Source organism: Diorhabda carinulata, chromosome 2 (genome assembly GCF_026250575.1).
Source record: "Diorhabda carinulata isolate Delta chromosome 2, icDioCari1.1, whole genome shotgun sequence".
Lineage (NCBI taxonomy): Eukaryota > Metazoa > Arthropoda > Insecta > Coleoptera > Chrysomelidae > Diorhabda > Diorhabda carinulata.
This window is the reverse complement of record NC_079461.1, coordinates 7,982,148-8,002,426: the sequence shown is the minus strand read 5'-3', so window position 1 is coordinate 8,002,426 and position 20,279 is coordinate 7,982,148. Positions and strand designations below refer to the sequence as shown.

Here is a 20,279-nt window from a genome sequence, read left to right as displayed (position 1 = left end):
TAAATAATATCCATAAGAACATTCTCCTGATGTCTCTAGTTTGATCAGATGAATTTTCTGCAATATATTTATACAAATATTTCTGGAACATAAGATTTACTTCAATACATTTGAAAACAGGGAAAATAGAGGATTAAATTATATTATCTTCCATAATTTAAGCCCTCAATAAATTGAATATCTCTGAGAAAATCTCGAGAAGTAATATTCTTTGAAAAACGTCTCGAAATAATTATTTAAATAAAAACAGTACCTCTTGACTACTTCTTACAAGACTAATACGTCTTCTTCTGCCAAAAAAAGTAAGCTAAGAAACCATAGAACTTTTAATTAACGTTTCAAGTTCCTTATATTACAGCGAAATAAAAAAAATGTATTGCTTTAACAAAACAAGTGAGCGTAGTTTTCAAGGAAAAAGAAATTTTTCGCATGTACTCTCGCTTTAAATAAAATTAGGAGGTATCCCTGAATTTTCAATACACAATCGAAAATGATTTCTTTATAAAACTTTCCATGTAATGGATTCCCTCGATCCAATACATTATATACAAACCGATAGATAGCGTAAGATTCATATTTTCATGATAAATTCAATTTCTAGCGTACAATTCATTATCACAACTTGTTCATCTTTACAGATTATCGAGTAATTGTCTGAAAGGGAGACATTCAACCTTATTCTACACTTGTTCAGTTCTTGGAACTAGTTTCTAGCAAGTGTTCTTCTGGCGGGGCCATTGTTGTATAGCTACAGTCCGTTATCGTTAATAGGTTTCAGTGTGGTTTGTTTGAAATTGTGCTAGGAGCCAGTACATTTGCCGGTATTTCAAGTCAAGCTTTTTTTTCCAATATGAAGATTCTTAATGACTATGATCAAGATGTATTGGTATTCGTACGTTGTCCATTATTACATGTAGGTGTTGTACCTAATAGTAAATGTTATTTGAGTTGATTTTGTCGAATACTCGCGCTGAGTCATATTGACCCAATAGTATTTTTGTTGAATAAAAAAACATTCCTCTTAGATATCTACAATATGAAGTACATACAACAAAATATTTAATACAGAAAACCGAAAAAAACATCGATAACCAAAGATCGTCAAAAAACAGTCGAAAAAATCATAATTTTCCTAACAAGATTCATCTGCATCTGTCTTTTTACTACAGTGATATATACAATACGAGTGTGATTCAAACATAGATATTCATAACATATTTCACAGCAAAGCTTAATATTGTTACCTGAGTTAATATATTCTTCACATTGCTTTCGTTTTATATGTATCCATGTTCTTCACGAATATCGAGAGAATATGTTGTCGACGCTTTCTTACTTCATGTGTAAAATTTTGAATGTTGTTCTGTGTTTCTGATAATCACTAATGAGCTCACGTGCTAGTTGCTGTTGAAATGTTTAAATCTACGTTTCCATAATTTGCACAAAAAAATAATATGCTCATTGAATGATGCCATATTGAGCGAAGAATATAATTTTATAATGGGCCAGCGTCTAGTATTTCTTGCATAATTACAGATTGTTGCTTTTCTATCTACCTCATCAACTCCATATTCGGTTGCATTATGAAAAGTTACAATAGAAGGTTTTGCTTTCTCTTTCGTGAATGAAACTATTCCGTCATCATAGTGCATACTAGAAATAAGAACCTAATTCTTATTATCTCTTGGTACATAAGACATCAGTGTAGTTTCTTTTAAAAGCCAACAACCTTTGATCTAGAAACAAAACATCCGATAGTTCGCAGCTGGCAAATCAGTTATTATAATCATCAGTCATAATATTACTTCTCTTTCCATAAATATGTTGAATCATTCGTAGGACAATATTCTTGCATCATAATTTATTCGGTAAAGTCTCTCGGATTGCTGTCCAACGCAAACTTCCAAACTCCAGGGATAAGTACGAGGTCTGGCTATTAAATAACGAGACTACGCGCCTAGAGGGCCTAGAGGGGGTAAACGAGTAGTGCGTTGGGTGTCTAGATATCTTGTCTATGCACGTCCCAAAACACGAGACAACGCCTGCCCATAACGCTCTATCTGTGAAGCAGTATTTGGCCAGTAACCGCACTCCAGTGCCATACTCACCAGAATTGGCACCGTGCAACTTTTTTTGTTTCCAAAGATAAAATCTGCTGTGAAAGGGATACGATTTGAATCGATGACAGCGGTAAAGCAAAAAACGGCAGAATTCCTAAAGGCACTCACCAAAGAAGACTTCCAGCAGCGCTTCGATCAAAGGTAAAAACGTATGGAAAGGTGTGTGGCGAGGGGAGGGCAGTATATTGAAGGGGAGCATTCGAATGTAGAATAATTTTCATAATAAAACCCTTTTTCGTAAACACTCTCGTTATTTAATAGCCAGACCTCGAATATCAAGGTAATAATGCATATTTAGATTGGCACTTACAGTATCTTTTTTTAAAGCAACTACGGCTGTGTTGTCAGTAAATGAGGCAATTCTTGTGTTTAAGGTGAATCAGCTGGGTATAGTAGTAGTATTGTATAAATAATAGGATAGTAGAACAGTGATAATGTTAAAACCATTTAAGGCAATTTTGCACTCCATCTAGTTACTTTTACGCTCGTTCTTCATAAAAATTACCCGTAGCTTAGTGCCATCTGAAATAAACAGCAATAATTTCAACAACTAAATTTTTTTGGAAAGATCACAACTAAATGTGAAGTTTTCTCTATCTTCGAAATTCGAACCGATAGTACATTGTTGCCAATTTTACTTTTTATTACGAAAGGATTCGATGGGAATCTGTTATAGCATGGATTAATCTCGAACCGAAAATAAGCTTAATCTCAGTACTATCTGTTTGTCACCAATTTCAATGTATAAAAAAAGATTTTTGTAATGATTTCGTGCAGAAACAAATAATTTTTAATTAATCTGTTAATCACTTAAATTTGGGATGGAAAGAAGAATCCTTGCCGGTATATAATATATATATATATATATATATATATATATATATATATATATATATATATATATATATATATATATATATACTTTCCTTTGGTGACTGAAATAATATGAATTTGCGATTTTTGAAATATTCATCTTTTGATGGTATTTTGAAGAGGCGAAAAAATAAGTCCTGGCTATTTTGTATGATTTTTTAACTTTCAGTTGTGATTTATCCATTTTCCCCTTTCTTCCTGGGAAGATTTTGTTCCGCTCTCGTACTGTATTAATATATTTGATAAAATCAAAAACAATAACTTTAACGTAACGTGATGAAATATACTAAATGTATCATAATACAATATCGTACTAAAATTCAATTAGTGACGTAGAATTCTGCAATTGTGAAATATGTCCTTTCTTTATACAATGGTAGTAGTATGGATATGTGGGTGATTCCGTTCTAACTGTGATATTCAATGTCCTGTATTGTTTTTTTGTACTAGTCATTAATTAATAATCAATTAATAAAAATTTTGTGTTAATTGAATAATTCTTAAGATATTTAAACATTATTTTTATACAATATAACTTGCCACTTAAAGAAAACTTATACTACATCACTTGAATGTCAGTACCGTGTCATGTCCATTCCTAGAATTTACCGATAAATTATTAATTTTTTTTGTCGTAACAAATGATTTAAACTAATTACCTTATAAATTCTAATGTTTATGATCAAACTGAGGAAAATTGATGCACTTGTTGTTTAATATCTTAAGTTACCATGTCAGTACCGTGTCATGTCCATTCCTAGAATTTACCGCTAAATTATTAATTTTTTTTGTCGTAACAAATGATTTAAACTAATTACCTTATAAATTCTAATGTTTATGATCAAACTGAGGAAAATTGATGCACTTGTTGTTTAATATCTTAAGTTACCATGTCAGTACCGTGGATAAATGAGTCAGTACCGTGGAACTCAAAATCCGACATTTGTGTCTTGCTCGTGATACTTTGAAGTTGTAGTAAATTCCTCTTAGAGTTTTATTTTTACAGTAAAATAGATGAATAATATGCATAAAAAAGTTAGAAAAGTTAAATTTTAAAATCTTGAAATTTTGAATACAAAAAATCACAGTTAGAACGGAATCACCCATGTGCTGTACTTGTGATGAAAAAAAAATATCAACATATAGTTTTTAATTAAAAAAAATTTTTTTTAAATTTTGAAGTGCAATATGCATTGTCGAATTATACTTTGAGTGAGTTAGACGTAATTTTTATTCTTTGTTATGTATGTTTTACAATATAATTACTTTTAGTTTTAAAAAAGGTTTAAAGAAAAGATTATATATTAGATATATAATCATCTAGGGTCTATACAGAAACAAATTCATAACTCACTTGATTAATATTTTTTGCGGTCTCCTTAATTGTTGGTGAGATTAACGATCCTTATTGGAAAATTCAACTTCAGCATCTTTTTAAAGCTTCTCTGTGGCACCCTTTAAAGAAATTATTGAAGTAAAATTCCACAGGTGTTCAGTTAATAAAGAAATGTCTGCTGCAATGTGATTTCAATTTCAAATTCTTGCGATTTTCTCGCCATATATACTCCAATAGCTTCCCTTTTTTATATATAGAAGTAAATTTCCCGTTTTGTCGATTTGTGTATAACAACGACATGATGGTAAATGTTACGTAATCTTTGTATTGACATTTTCCAAGTTTTTCACCAGTTCTTGATTCATATTTTGTGATTTCGGATATTTGATGAGAAGAAAATGGTTTTCGAACCGTTAACTACAAAAAATTGTATTTGTGGAAGAATTTGTCAGAAAATGACAATAATTATCTTTCCTAGACATCAATTAGCAGACATTCAATGAAAATTATTCTAACACCTTATTTAGTTCACACATTTTTGGAAAATTATGACTTAAAATAATTAATCATTGACTAGATGGAAAGAAATAAAAAAAAGAATCTTCGGAACCAGCATATGTGAAAATACAAATACCAGGTGAAAATATAGGGAAAGAATAGGAAATCAGTAGATATTTAACATTTTGGAAAGTTTTTAACTGTAAACAGAACGATTAAGAAAGTAGACACTAGTTTTCCTCTATATATACATCAAGCAATCATAATAAGGTTTATGATATTCAATTGTGAAATCCGATATTAACAGTAAAGTTTCAAAAACCTTTTGAAGCTTTTTTTACATGAAGCTTCCGCATAACAAAGTTTAAGCACCCAAAATTTGATATAATAATCCTACTGAGAATAAACGGTAGAGTTAGGAAATGAAACTTTCTTGTTGATAGTAATTATGTTTCAGATAATTAGAATGGATATCAAATAGGATGATGTGCTGATGATTGAGGTTTGGATATTAGGAGTGGGTATATAATATTGTGTTACCCAATAATACTCTCTACTTTGATTCGTTTATAAATAGACTGATGAAATTTCGAAATTGAATTTTAACGATTGTAAACTTGCCTACTACGGCACTAAAAACTTCCTGGGTCATTGGGTACAAAATTTCTGATAGGTACCTACAGCAAGCGAAATATTTGTTAAAACTATTAAATATTGTTCATGTTTATGGTTCTCGATAAACTAAATAGTATCTGCGGCAGCTACAGAGAGTTCCTGTAGGCGTTCATACACAGTTTTTAAACGTTTTCCTTTGTTTTTTAATGCGTTGAATCGATTTTTTGATGATGCTGAGCATTATTTCTGGTCGAGTAATTTGTTATAAACAATTTAATGGTTTATAAAGCTATAACTATTAAACAAAAAGTGATATGAAATAATGTTTCGAATAAAAAAGCTACAAGAAGGTCTCAACAGCTTTTGTCAAAAAATCGATATTTAAAAAAATATCGTCAATATAATGCAAAATTATTGCAAAATTCACGTGTTCCTCACTGATTCCTACAAGACGTAGAAAGATTTGAACGTTTGAGTTTAAAGTTTGAGTAAAATGAAGTGTGACTGACCATTTAAATATTATCTGCTAGAAATTTAAAGTTATTTGTTTATAAGGGTTTCCACCCCTTATTTGGGAAGTTATACAGGCTAAAAGCGCGTCTGCGATCTGAGGCGCGCCCGCCATTACTTCTTTACAGTAACTTAATTGAAGTTAATTTTTATGGTCTCAAAATTATATTAATATCAAAATATATTTATTATTTCAATGTTTTATTGCAGTTCACCTTTTTTAAAACTTGTTTCGACGAAAATTACGACAAATATTTGAGTACCAATATGCATTTCCAATCTATTTTCGTAACATAATCGGTTTTACGAGTGTTATCTTTGTTACATTTACAAAAAGAAAGGCACGGTAATTTGAACTCTTCACATATGCAGTGTTTTGTATTACATAACATGTATTTAGGATTCGGTGGGAATTCATGAGCTGGTTGGTGCAGCAGAGCTACTTTTTTTGGAACTAAAATAGTTTCATCTATTTAAAATACAAAATCTTTTGGTTTCAATTTGTTGTGTGTAATTTTGAAATGTTAATTTGATCTCAAGTAGCATAGAAAGCTCTTAATTTACGGTATCTGATATATTTGAGGTTGTTGGCAATTCTATATATATGAGTAATAATTGGGAATATTTTAACATTTTGCCTTGTATGGAAGTTAATATACTTATTTCATGAAATTGTAAAGATTATACGTAAAAATATAGTTTTAGATTGAAATATACCATTATTTTCCTAAAATAATAGTCGAAAGAATAATTCTGATGCAACAAACTGTTATAAATTAAAAAATAGATAGTAGGTACGCTAAAGTGTGCGCCTCGGATCGCGGGCGATCTGACTGAGAAAACATGTCAATTCTGCAATAATTTTGCACCATATTGACGATAACTTTTTAAATATTGATTTGACAGAAAAAATTGTAGATTTTCTCATAGATCTTTTCAAGACAAATCTCTTTATTCGAAACCTTTTTCCATATCTCTAGTTATTTAAGATTTAAGAGCTATATAAATAATTAAATAGTTTATAGCAAATTACTCGACCAGATTTGGGATCGACACCCTAGAAAAGTTGATAATTATACTTATCAAAAAACATAGGAAAACGCTCTAAAACTAAGTATGAAACGGTTACGGGACCCCCGCCTAGCTACCGTACTAAAAGCACAGATTCAAGAATAAGTGTTTACTTATAACAAATTGCTCGAATTCAACTTCATTCATTTGATCACTGGAAAAAATTCTATTGAGAAATGTTCAGCGGTTTGAGGTATAGTAGAAAATGAAAATCCGATCGTGCGATGTCAAGATGAATAATACGACTAGTAAAAGTGCTTTTGGTGAAGTCTAAATATGAAGCAAAACTTTTTCGAACAAGCTGTAGTTAGTCGCAAGCACTACAGAAAATCTACTATCTAAAAAATGTTGAATTGGCAGCCAATGAAAAAATTGACAGCGAACTAAAAAACTACTCCGATCAAAGATTTTATAGAGGAGGAACTGAATATATTCTTCAAAGTAACACCAGAAAATCTATTTGTCATTATTAAATGGAACAAAATTCTTATTATCAATATACCTGTCACCAAAACAGAGACTGTGTCAAGTCTCCGTTTTCTAATTACCAGAATGGAATTAACACGGTAAGTACTTAAACTTGATGTGAATAAATCGGCAAATTAGTATGTTTTCAAGGCTGGAACATCCTGAACTTAACACGGGTCATTAATTTTATTGATCATCGGTAACAATTTATGTTGGCGGTGTGGTGACACTACATCTGTGAGTAGCCTAGAAATGTGGAAATCAACCGGAGTTACCGAAAGTTACATCGATGATAACATAAATAACACGCTTGCTTGTTTGCTCAATTGATGTATCATGACATTAGAATAACGTCACTAAAAGGAATCATTTTGAAAATTTCTCGTAATTACAATCTTCAATTTGCGTCTGAGATTTAATAAACCATTTCTAATTTATATCGGTGATATATATTCTTCTTCACCATCTGATATACAGTACCTTCACTGAGTTAAGAAATTGATACAACTTGAGTTGTAGGAAAAGTACGATTTAATATCATTTCAATTTTATTTATCAGAAGAAAACTAGATCGTTTTGTGCCATTAATACTATCAGTTGCTTGGAACTTACGAATCAACTCCTTCCAATATGTTCCCGAAAAGGGATGATCGGGAAACCTCTCATTGAGAATGCGTTACGTTACAGCAATACATTGTCTAGTTTCAAAAAGTATTTAGATGCTAGTTTATAACCTCCAGCACGTATCATTCCGTTTGTTGGAATACTTGAACGTGTCATGGAACAAATTAAACTGAATTTAAATGGACAAACCCTCAGTTTTTGAAACACCTATTCAAAGTCGCACCTTGAATTCTAAATACTTCCAAAGTGTATTAAAATCGATTTGATTTTTTCAAAATAACCATAACACGTTATTGGTATCATTGATTAGGAATTCTCGATAACTTTTGAAAGAAGCGTCGGTTGCGTTAAGGTCCAAAATAAAATTGTTTTATTATCTGTTATGATTACGTCACCTATTACTCGACTTTGATAGAAATATTTCTATCAAAGTCAATTTGAATATTGAATTTTGAATTCCATGAGATTGAAAATTTTTACAAGCTTTAATAATATCAAAATCATCGGAAATCTTAATTAATTATTGTAAGTGAAATTTTATTATTGTTATATATTTATACATATTCCTTATATTGTACTTGACCATAATTTCATTCCCAGATGATGAATACATAAGTATTCGAAAGCTTAGAAAATATATAAATATATTGAAGTTAGTCCATTTTGGGGTTTTCTTGCCACGTTCCCAATAAAAAATTAAGCTTGATATTCGATTTTGAGAATTTTAAGATGCACTGCCCTGAGAATCTCTCTGTCACGATCGTAATTTCGATTTTGTTTGGATTCAACTGTTAAGAATTGTTTTTCTGGATTCCATGTTTAAAACCATTCACGCATTTGGCAAATTTTGGACATTTGAAATGTTCTTATAACTAGAGTGGGACTACACTTTATCTGTTATATTTGATGTTTCTCAATTGGTGCGTATGAATTAATACCATTTCAAAGGATTTTCTCGTATTTCAAATGTTTTGAGAACAGCTTCCCATCTAGGTGATATGTAGGCGAATTATATGTTCATTCGTTCTTAATCTGGCATATTTAGTTTAGGTTTTGGTCTTGCTAATGTAAATACTGTTTCCATATTTGCCTTTCCTTTCCATAATACTAATAACAATACTACAAGTCCAAGACTCTAAGCCATTATGTTTTACTATCACAGTCAACCAAATTAAACTTGCTTGAAAGACCATATACATTTAAATCGGTCAGGATCAGAATGATTGACAAAATTTTGTCTACCTAAATATCAAATCATGTTTTCCAAATATTCACTTATTAGTTGATATTCCGCTTATCCTTCATATAATCATTATTTCCTCATTTGAAAAATTTTTTATTTAAGTAGGAAGAGAAAGAAGGAAAAAATTGCTTTTTGATTAAAAAATTATGTGGAATTATTACAAGAACTTCTTTGATATAATTGTATTAAATATTACCGCGAAAAACGTGATAATTGGCGCGAGAACGTTCCGCTTCAATTTATTTGCTCGTATTTCTTGAAAATAGGGATTTCTCTGTGTAAGACTTAAACTAAAAAAATTCTGCTTGTAAGCTAATTAAGCTAATTAGAAAATCTTCCTGATATATAATATCAGGATAATAAATAGATATTCATTCAAATTTTTGAATGCTATGAACATGCCCAATGTATAAACAATAGTACATTCACTTTTGAGGTTAGTGTTGGTGTAATATATATAGTTTAAAAAACATAAAAGACAAGTTTAGACTGAAACATATTTTACATCTTCAACAGCAATTTTAGAAGACTCAAAACATATCCAAAGTTAGCTTCAAGCCCCAACTTTTAATGAAGGATTAGCTGGATACCTTAGAATTATTGAATGAAGTAAATAATAATTGTGCTTTTAGTCCATTCTGCAAAGAACCGCAGTCTATAATTCTAAAAGATAACCCTTCCTTCTTTGACGCCAAATACTAAATTGATAATGTGATTGAAGTTAATTTGATGGCAAATATCAAACTATATCTAGCCCCTTATGCAATTTTGATTTTGATGGAATGGCTCGAAAAAATGTTATTATAGACGCGATATAATGTGCCATTCAAAATTTTAATTATGGAGCGTTTGCTACGTACTACCACCGAACATACCCTAAGAAAAAATAAAAACTTAGTTATTACTCAGTGGAAACAACATGGCGGATTCTCGTTGCCAGTGCCCTCGAAGGTATATGGCCGAACTAATCTATTTACGCCGCTCATTTAAATTTCCAACACTGAATATCTAATGTATTCTAGCAATTTCCATCCAGTTCTGAAATCGTAGTTTCCTGATTTCACGATAAATAACATCTTAGAACTGCTACACATTTATTTACAAAATAATATTCACATAACTTTTCAACTAAACCAAGGAAAACTGGTAGACATGATTACATCACTTGAAAACTGACAAAATACAGATTGTTCTAAGAAGCGAAGAAAAAAGTTTAATAAGTAAATAAATAATAAAAAAAATTAAAACAGTAATTCAGTTGAGTAGATTGCACATAATTACAATGATATAGTATCATCATTTTGAGATTTAACAGAAGAAATATAAACATAAAAGTTCATTATTGAATATATATGTTAAGGTACGATAAGAATTTTATCTACCCACCAACATATGTCAAAAAACTGTATCACTTTATCGCAGTTAAAATAAGAGGTTATAGAGACTTTCTTGTACATATGAAGAGCCAAAGATTTGTTTTGTATAGTCACTCGTTTTGCAGTATACACTCAAATGTTCCAATCCCACACTTCTTCACTTCCATTGCTCTTGGTTATTCTTCAAATAGTTTCCAGTTTTGATATTTTGGCTGTTGTATTCTGATATTCCCTAGGTGTTAAATTGTTCTTAACACTTTCAGCTCTAGTAAAAAAACTCGGTTTTTGTTTGTCAAAACTACTAATTTTCTCTATAACAATGGAATCTGAAAATTCACTTGAGAACTCCGATAGCTTTTCTATAGGTAAATTGCCAGATGTTAAGGCATAAATACTCGAACTCTCAACTTGATGCTCTTTCTCGATCATATTAGTGTCTAGTCTACCATACCTGTATTTACATCATACGAATGTTTTTAATATATAGTCATCAAATTTGTCATAACCAGATCTTCATAAATCGAAGTCAGATGAGAGGTAGGAATAGATGCGATAGCTTTATACTTCAAATGTTTTCTATTGAAATTTGTTACATCACTTTCCAGAAAATGATTTTCACTTAAGAGATAATTTAACGTTCAACATTTAATTTTACAAAAATCTTCCTATTTAGAACACACATCAGAAAAGCGTTTTGGAAAAAGTGTTTATTTTGCTTGAAAATTGACATTGACAGTAGTGACACATTTTTATTACAATATCGCCACGATTGTGAGAGAGAACTAAATTTGTGTTGCCGAAATTTACATGCAGGTTGACCTTCTTATTTGGTATGATTTGTGCATACTACAAAATATGAACTTGCTCCAAAAAGGTCATAAATCACGTTCTATAAAAAAAAACTTTTTTATGAAAAGTTTGTATTTATTAAATATTAAAATGTGTATTACGTTCATTATTGATTGATTATATTTATATTACAATGTTGTAAATGATCCAGAAACAAACCACTGGTGCTTGAATTCTAATGCTTTCATGCACTGATAAATTAACTATCTAACTATGAATCCAATGTCAATTTCCTTCCACTCATTATATACTATTTCGAAAACTCTGCTTCTTATTATTAGGTTTTTCCCATCAAATATCCATTTACATCAAAAATGTTTTACGTTATTCGGGTTTCATCATATAAATAGGTAGAGACTATGAATATTTATTCATAGCTGCATACGAAGTTATACTCTCCTTCCGCAAAATAACGAGTATGACAGAATGAGGGAAGCAGTTATGAGAAGCCAATAGAATAGAAAGTTTTTCATTTGGTATTTTTATTATTTTTGAAATAAATGGAACATTCCATTCTACTTTCATTTAGTTTTGGAAATTAAATTTTGAATATAACGATCGTTAACATGATCATATTGATGTAGACGATCTCTACTACATGTCTTCCAAAAGAAGCCCAGCCGAGTTGAGTAGAGAATACCCGGACTCACAATCGGTCACTTTTGGTTTCCCCTGGTCAGATATATTGTGGTTTCATCTGTGTACCTCATGGAGATCTACTTTTCCCGGATTTAGGCGAAATCCGGACAGTTTGTTTCCGGCCTTAAAGTTCTGATTGATTTCTTGATAAATTCAAGTCACGAATCAAGTCGCTCAGGTCTTGTTGAATTGACTTGAGAGTGTGGATTGCTTGAGATTTCTTCAAACTCATATTTATCGTCATCGTCGCACCGCAATTCGCACGAAGTGAAGGGCTCTAAATCGTTAATCGTAACGAACACCAGTGTAACTGGCATAGGTCAATATGAAGTAGTTGTAAATTAGGGTAACTCACTGTGTTTTTTTTTTAATTCATTATATCGGTGAAATTGAAATAACAGTCCGAAACGGGACTTTTGATTCCGGTTCAAATAGTGGGTACAGACAGAACGTACAGCGGGACCCTTTCTTCCAACCATTCAAATTTGTTGAGAATTTTTTAAAGTGAATAAATGTTTACTTCATATAAAATCCGAGGCACTAGATTATTCAGTATGTTTGAACATCCCAAAATATTCAATTATTGCGAAATCGTATAGAAAAAGGGTGATTTACTGAGGGAAAACAAACGTACACTAGAGTTAATCTAAATCCTGAAAATCCCCCTATACGATTAGGGCTGGGAAAAAATTTTGATGAAATTTAAAAACTGGGAAAAGTGAAGAAAAACAAATTTGTGTCAAATAACGACGTATATTTATTAACACATCACTAGGAACTGACAATTTGCGTATTTATATTAATCAATAAATATGATATTAGTAAAACTCATAAAGGACATAACACATTATTCACATATTTCACTAAACTAGAAGCTAAAACACCCAAAAACAAAAGAAATCAAAAACCTTATGATTATGACGGTGTCTACATAGGGCAGATATTTCAGTATTTAAAGAATAGAGTAAAAGCTCATCAATAAGATAAAAAAATGGAACTACATTAACAAACCACGAAGTATGAAAAAAACATGAATTCAATTATAAAGTATATCGAAATTTATTGGAACGAAATACAAGAAAAAGAAAATTTTCAGAAATTCTTCGTATTCTATGTTCTATGTCAAGAGCAATACGCAGTTGCAATCTCAACATTGACTTTTGATCAATAATTTGTGATTATCAAATGAAAAATTATATATGAGGTTGTATCTGCGTATTGCTCTACGTAGAACAAAGCTTGATAAAAGGCACTAGCTGCGGCAACATGAAAACATCAGTCCTCAAAGTCAACTGTATAGAGGGTAGCTGATGTTCCCTGTATAGCCGCTGTGATATCTTGATAAGTGTATATTTTCTCAGGCCCAGTCCAAAACGACAGCTCTGGTGAAATATGAGGGCTATTTTTGAAAACCTCCTCTAGATATCTTCAGAAAAAGTAACTGGTGGATATTTATCTTAAAATAATAAGTGAAATTCGAGCTTACGAACTATAGCTCCTTTTTGTTGGAATTAAATTTTTCTCGATCCTAGTTTTAGGCATACCAATAAACTTTTTTTATATTTTAATTTTTTTCCTCATGTAACACCATGTTTGACTGTATGCGGAAAAGTTTGATTCTGTTTTAATATCTCCTGTAAGTATTTTCAATAAACAATTGCAATTTATGATAATTTTCTTCAGAATATGGGGAACGGTTTCCTTGGCATGCACAACGATCCAAAAATCTCCTATACCATAAATTTTATCGAATTGAACAAGGAGTACTTTTTTATTGAGAAATCGATTGAAAAATTCACTTTTGCTATCGTTAGATTGTACAAGTTGTCACAAACTTATTTTCACGTCATCTAGTCACTACCAAAATTTTTACATCAAGGCCTGAAATACCCTGTAAAACATGTTAGCACAGGTTTTGTGTTTCAGTAATTTTGTTTCGCATTTTCTGTGATTATAATGTTGGAAATGGAAACAATAATGGGAAGATTATATGAAAAATAAAGAGATCATTGCACACCCTTAAAGGTCCACGGTCAAAAAAGAAAAACTCACCAGATCTCGTTTAAATGACGGAAATTTGCTACATCATGAAACTAAAATGAGGCCATACTATTCTCAAAATGGAGACTTGATGTATTGTAATAATATGATATAGGGTGTATATTTGTAAATCCAATTGAATCCCTCCTACTATAGTTTCTTCATTGACGCGTCTAAAACTAGCTTAAACGCATTTTTACTTCATAACAATCGATATCAAATTCTGTTGTTTTCTTTGTGAAAGAGATAATTGAGACAAAAAAACTACTACTACCCAAACCCTGTAGAGGAAAGTGTGAAATGTTTACCTCGCGTAGATTCTCATAAATTTCTTCTTTTTCCAATGCACATTTGTATATAAAAGGAAGATTGTTAAAATAAGCGAAGCAAAGATAAAGGATGGTATTTCCACTGGATCTAAAATCATGTTAATGGAATCCAGTACTTGAATAAAAATAGGATAAAGAAGATGGGTATTTAAACTTTGTTTTCAGTTCCATAGCATAAGAGTCCGCACAAAGAGTTTATTGGCGAGTTGTTGATGGATTGTCAAGCAAATAAATCATTTGACAAAAAAGTAGGAGAATGATTAGCATAATATTCAAAATAACAGGAGAATGAAAAATTGTAGTCCTAGGATTTTTTTATTTTTTTTTCTATTGATACAAAACGTGAAACATGTGGCGGGAAATTTAGAATGGAATAAATGGATACCTCGTTAGACTTGAAAATAAAACTAATGAAAACCAGTTCCCAAAATAAAAACCATTCGTAATTACTCAATGCCAAAAGAAGGCTAAGCCCTGCTGTGTCTTATGTTAATCTGATATAATCCTGTCTGGTTGACTCCTGCTCTTCCTTCGGGATAGAGCCATTATTCACGTTACTTACGACTATGTTCACTTATTAATGTCGGATCTTGACTAACGTGCGCCCTCGCTCTTTCGTCATCTGTCATGACAAACTTTCGACTGTGCCATTTAATAATAATAATAATAATAATAATAATAGGTATAGCAAACGGTGGTAACGTTGAAAGTAATTTATTTGAATCTCACGGGTTGTGTGAATGCCGTGTAAATTGTACTTTGTATAGACTCGGATGATATGATAGAAATGTCGTTGTGTAACAAATCAGAGACAGTTTTGAATCTGCTGAATAATTGTTGAAATCTATTAGATGAAGTTCACAAATCAAAAATAGTTATCTCATATTCTAATGTAAGTGATTGCTTCTGTTTTATTTATATTATCGTCCACAATGTCATTATGTGGGCATTTGGAACTCAGAAAAATTAACATAGAAAGATGAATTCAGAAGCTGCTAACTAGAAATATGTATACTCCTCTATTCATTCCTTCAAAAAATTTAATACTCACATGTTTGTCTTACCTACGCTGCAGATGAATGAAATTAACAAAATTAGCCAGTTAAACATGAAACATTGTAATATATACTAAAAAATGTATATAATTGAACTAAAAACTAAATCAATATGGTGATTTTTATAGCACCAATGCATTGAATTCGTGTGCAGAAGTTGATTGAATATTGATTTTATTCGATAACATGAATGGTATTTATATGACATACGAAGTCTGGCTATTAAATAACGAGACTGGTTATGAAAAGGGGTTTTATTATAAAAATTATTCTACATTCAAATGTTTCACTTCGATATCTTCTCTTCCTCTCGCCACACTACTTTCCATACGTTTTTTCCATTGATCAGAGCAGTGCTGGAAGTCTTCTTTGGTGAGTGCTTTTAAGAGGTCTACCGTTTTTTACTTTACTGCTTCCATAGACCCAAATCTGATCCCTTTCAAAGCAGATCTTTTTCAAACCTTCCCAGCCTTTCAATTAAATCTGAGCAGACCCGCTGACGTAGAGCTTTTGGTCAGGAGTCAGATTTTTTAGCACCAGCATCGCATAGAATTTTTTATGTGTCAGCGACCTGGACATCCTCAGTGCTATCTCAGGCCTTAATACTCGCACTTAATACACACACACGAGTTAGAGAATTGTCCCCATAGGCATCTTGCAATAATTTATAGCACTCAGTCGAAGTTCTTTCCAATTTAACGAGAAAAAAACATAATTCCATTTTGTCCTGATTTTGATAATATGAGATACATAATTTCTGCAATTTTTGAACGCATCTGGCATAAAAATTGGTGCAGACTCGAAAAAATCCGTTACAATTTAAGCAACCTCGCAACTCTAAACCATGATGACGCCACCACCTTGGGAAAAAAAGTGTTGGGAGTAATTTCAGGACTATAGGGTGAACATGGTTGAAAGACTCGCATCTTGCGAAGGGTTTCCTTATTGATAATCAACTAATCGTAACGTATCGAAGTATTAGGTGAAGTGAGAAATTGCAAAAATCGACCGCATTTGAAGAAAAGCACCACGCACTTTCTTACACTTCGGTGTTCACCATCACGATTCGCACTCACAACCCACCTTATTCTTTAGATTTGGTCTACAGCGGTTTTTTAATATTTCCTAACCTCAAAGTCATCCTCGCAAAAAAGGGATTCTCATCAGACGAGGACAAACGCTTATTTTTAGGAGACGGCAACTATCATTTCCAGAAATTGAAAAAGCTAGAGCACCACCGAAGAAAACATCTAACCTCAAATTGATTATTTTGAAAATAAGAATGATTATGAAGAAAATACCCCTCTTTTTTTGAGTTAATTCCCTCTCATTCTTTCGCCAAGCATACTGGTAGGATACTAATGATGTGCTAACATAGGTACACAGACGATAATTGCGGCTATGCTAGTCCATGCTGCCGTCCATTGTATTGGCCGCCCACGTGCCGTATACGCTCTTCACATCTGCTATGATCAGAACTGCTTTTCCTCATAAGCAGTGTCATCATTCATTTCCTTCAACAGCCAAATGGTGTATTTTCAACCGTCTTCACCACGAAAGTGATATAACGTTCGTTAGAATTGTAAAAAAAGCAAAGGAAGCACACAAATTCTCTCAAAAATACTTTGGTTTCTTTCTTCTTCTATCCCAAGCTTCTATTCTATACAAGTACTGTATACACTGGGAATTCCTAAATCAGCTCCTCCTAGATCTTTGCTTGAATCCTTAAGTATATCTTGGTTGCTTTCTTCAAGTTTGCCCTCTAACTTTCATTTTAGGACATTAAACATTGACCAGAGGATTGAATTTCGGTAGTCAAGCTTTTTATATTAAAAGAAATTTCATCATCATCATAATTATCATCACTACGAGATACTCCCATGAAGCCACCAGCTATTGCATCTTGAAACTTAAATTTTTACAAGCGAATATCTTTTAGAAATTGTTGAATTTCTTTAATAATGAAGGCTTTTTCCTACTTTCTCAGGTTACACACAATAATACTTTTCCCGTTTGGAAAGTTGACAGTGGGTAGCATTAAGCGATCCGTTGCCTAAGTACCGTAATAATTTGACAACATGTAACAATTCATCTTTGAATTGGGTTATCATAATAACAATGAGAAATTATTTCTGTTACACTGCAGATATTTTTCAATAACGGTCGCATTTCAAAGTTGTTTCGGTCGAATAAAATCGTGTTGATGACATAATAAATTCATCTTCACGATCCTAGAGAAATTATATTATGAATGAATCTTGCTCTTTGCTATGACATCAATTCAAATTCATAGCCACAATCACTCGTATTCACTTAGTATTCATTTTCTGATGTCGCCACTCTCGAAACTCTCATACATACAGAAATATTTCGAAATAGCATTGTATTAAAATACGATTTAAAGGCCATTAGGAAAGGGAAATCGAATGAATACAGCGGTTGATTCTTCAGGGTTAAATATGGCTTCTGGCCATCCCAACTTCCTTAATATTAGCTAACAGGGAATGGGCCGAACATTCTCGAATGCAGTGATTTACAATCGTGCGGTTTTCTAACAGTCCCTTCGTTGCTTTTAAGAATATTTGTACGGGTATAAAATTGTTCGATTTTGCATGAATATATTGTTAAGCGGTCGTTGAGGTTTCTATCGACTGTTATTGTGTGGTTTCCCAGGTGAATCAGTTCATTTGAATATTCTATTTCCGTTCTTTCACTTAACCACGTCGAGTTTAAATAATTTTATTCAATCTGCGGTATTTGAGTGAGACACATATTATTGCTTGCCAATTTTATTCCATATTGATTATTTGAGTTAGAGGATCTTGACAATGTTTTTTCAAGGGAAAATATAAAATTAAATAATCTTTTATCAATGTATGTTGGGAATAGGAAGCTTGAATGAAATACTAGGAATGGATGTGTCCGTTTTTCCAGCTATAAAAAAATAGATCAAATCTGAAATTGAATATATTATATTTTTCTTTTTATTACGAAAGAGAATATAAACGGGATGAACCCAAATATATATAATTTCAAACTACACTTAACGAATATATAATGATTGACTTATCACTAATACTTAACTAACTTATATAATTTATATAAATTCTTCGGTTACTTTTCTATTTCGTTCCGTTCTCTAAGAGTATTTATTGTACACTAAACTAATCTGCGCTAAACAAACTCGTTCATATATCCCAACGAAGTTATAGGAAGTTCTAGAAAATAAAGGAAACAATCAAATATATAGGCCTTTCGAGAAATTAGTTTGAAAAAACAATATAAACAAATCGCCTGCTATGATAAAAACTTATATAAAAACAAACATCAAACGAATTCCGGTTATCAAATTTATATCAAACGTACTGCGCGTACGCCAAATTCTAGAATTCCACTACAACTGGACAGGACCGGCTACAGAACCTATATCACATATATATGACAACGTAACTTTGCTATTGAAATATAACTTTTTTTTATTTATTGTAAAAAGTGTGGCTGAGTTGTGAGATATATTAGAATCATTTTGAAAAAATACTGATCGAAAGCGATATTCGACAAATGAAGAGCCACAGACTAAACGTATTGTAAATTGTAAACTAATTGAAATTATTTAATGAAAAGTTTTTTATTTATTCCTATCAATTCTTGAGCTCCATCTAGTTTTGTTTAATTCAGTTAATCTTGATTCAGAACTTTTGTAAATTAGCTACGTATAACTGCATCAATTGAAACGTGATTGTGTTGATTTGTTAGCTTTCTCAATTCGTTCCTTAACATTTTGATAAATATTAATCACAAAAGAGAGCTCTATAGATCACAATAATACACTCCATTTATAGCTGATGACAGGCCCTGTTTTGATAAGATATTACTCACTCGGGTCAACAAAAATGTAGATATATTATTGTAACCTTTTTCAGTATAAATAAATGGAAATGAAGATATCAAATTTATGTTGTTATGAGAAGTGAGATATTTTAGAGGGAGCTATAAGAAAGTTTGAGATTAAGGTGTAAATAAAAAAGCTGAATGTGATCATGGAAAGATTAATGTAATAATTATTTTGTAATTTGCACTATTAAGAACTAATATAAATCTCAATTGAACTAATATTGAAATATCTGCTCTCACAAAAAACACGGATTTAGCTATAAATACAACAAATTTACTTCCAGTAAACTTCTCGACTGAAAATTAAAGATATTTTTGTCTCACAATGTATATTCATGATTTTCTAGTTGAAAGCCAACCTAATAAGCAACACAATACTTATTGAATAATATAATTGAGAGAAATACTAATTTCTTTTTTTTACGCAACGAATATAATGAAATTGTTGAGTAATTTAACTTACAGACTATCCCAAGAGTCTTTTGAAACCATTTTCTGTAAACTGAAACCATTTGTTTGCGAAAGTCTATGTTTTCTTTAACTCAGGCTTCGAATTTTCTCGAATGTAATTACATCTCCGGCTACCAAGTTGAAGCGGCTGAGGTTAGGAGTATTCCCTTTTTACTCTCAACTAATTTAAATCTTGCCTTTAAAACTAGGTACTTTATACGTTTTCAATTTTTCCTTAGAAAGATTACCCAATTTGCATATTTAATGTTATTAGGTAAAACCTGATAGC

General features: G+C 31.5%; 1 protein-coding gene across 1 annotated transcript in view; it reads left to right on the top strand.

Annotated features, from left to right (window-relative positions):
* LOC130890767 (uncharacterized) overlaps positions 1-20,279 on the top strand; it is a 661,979-nt gene that overhangs the window by 575,123 nt on the left and 66,577 nt on the right. The gene's annotated exons all lie outside the window — the stretch shown is intronic.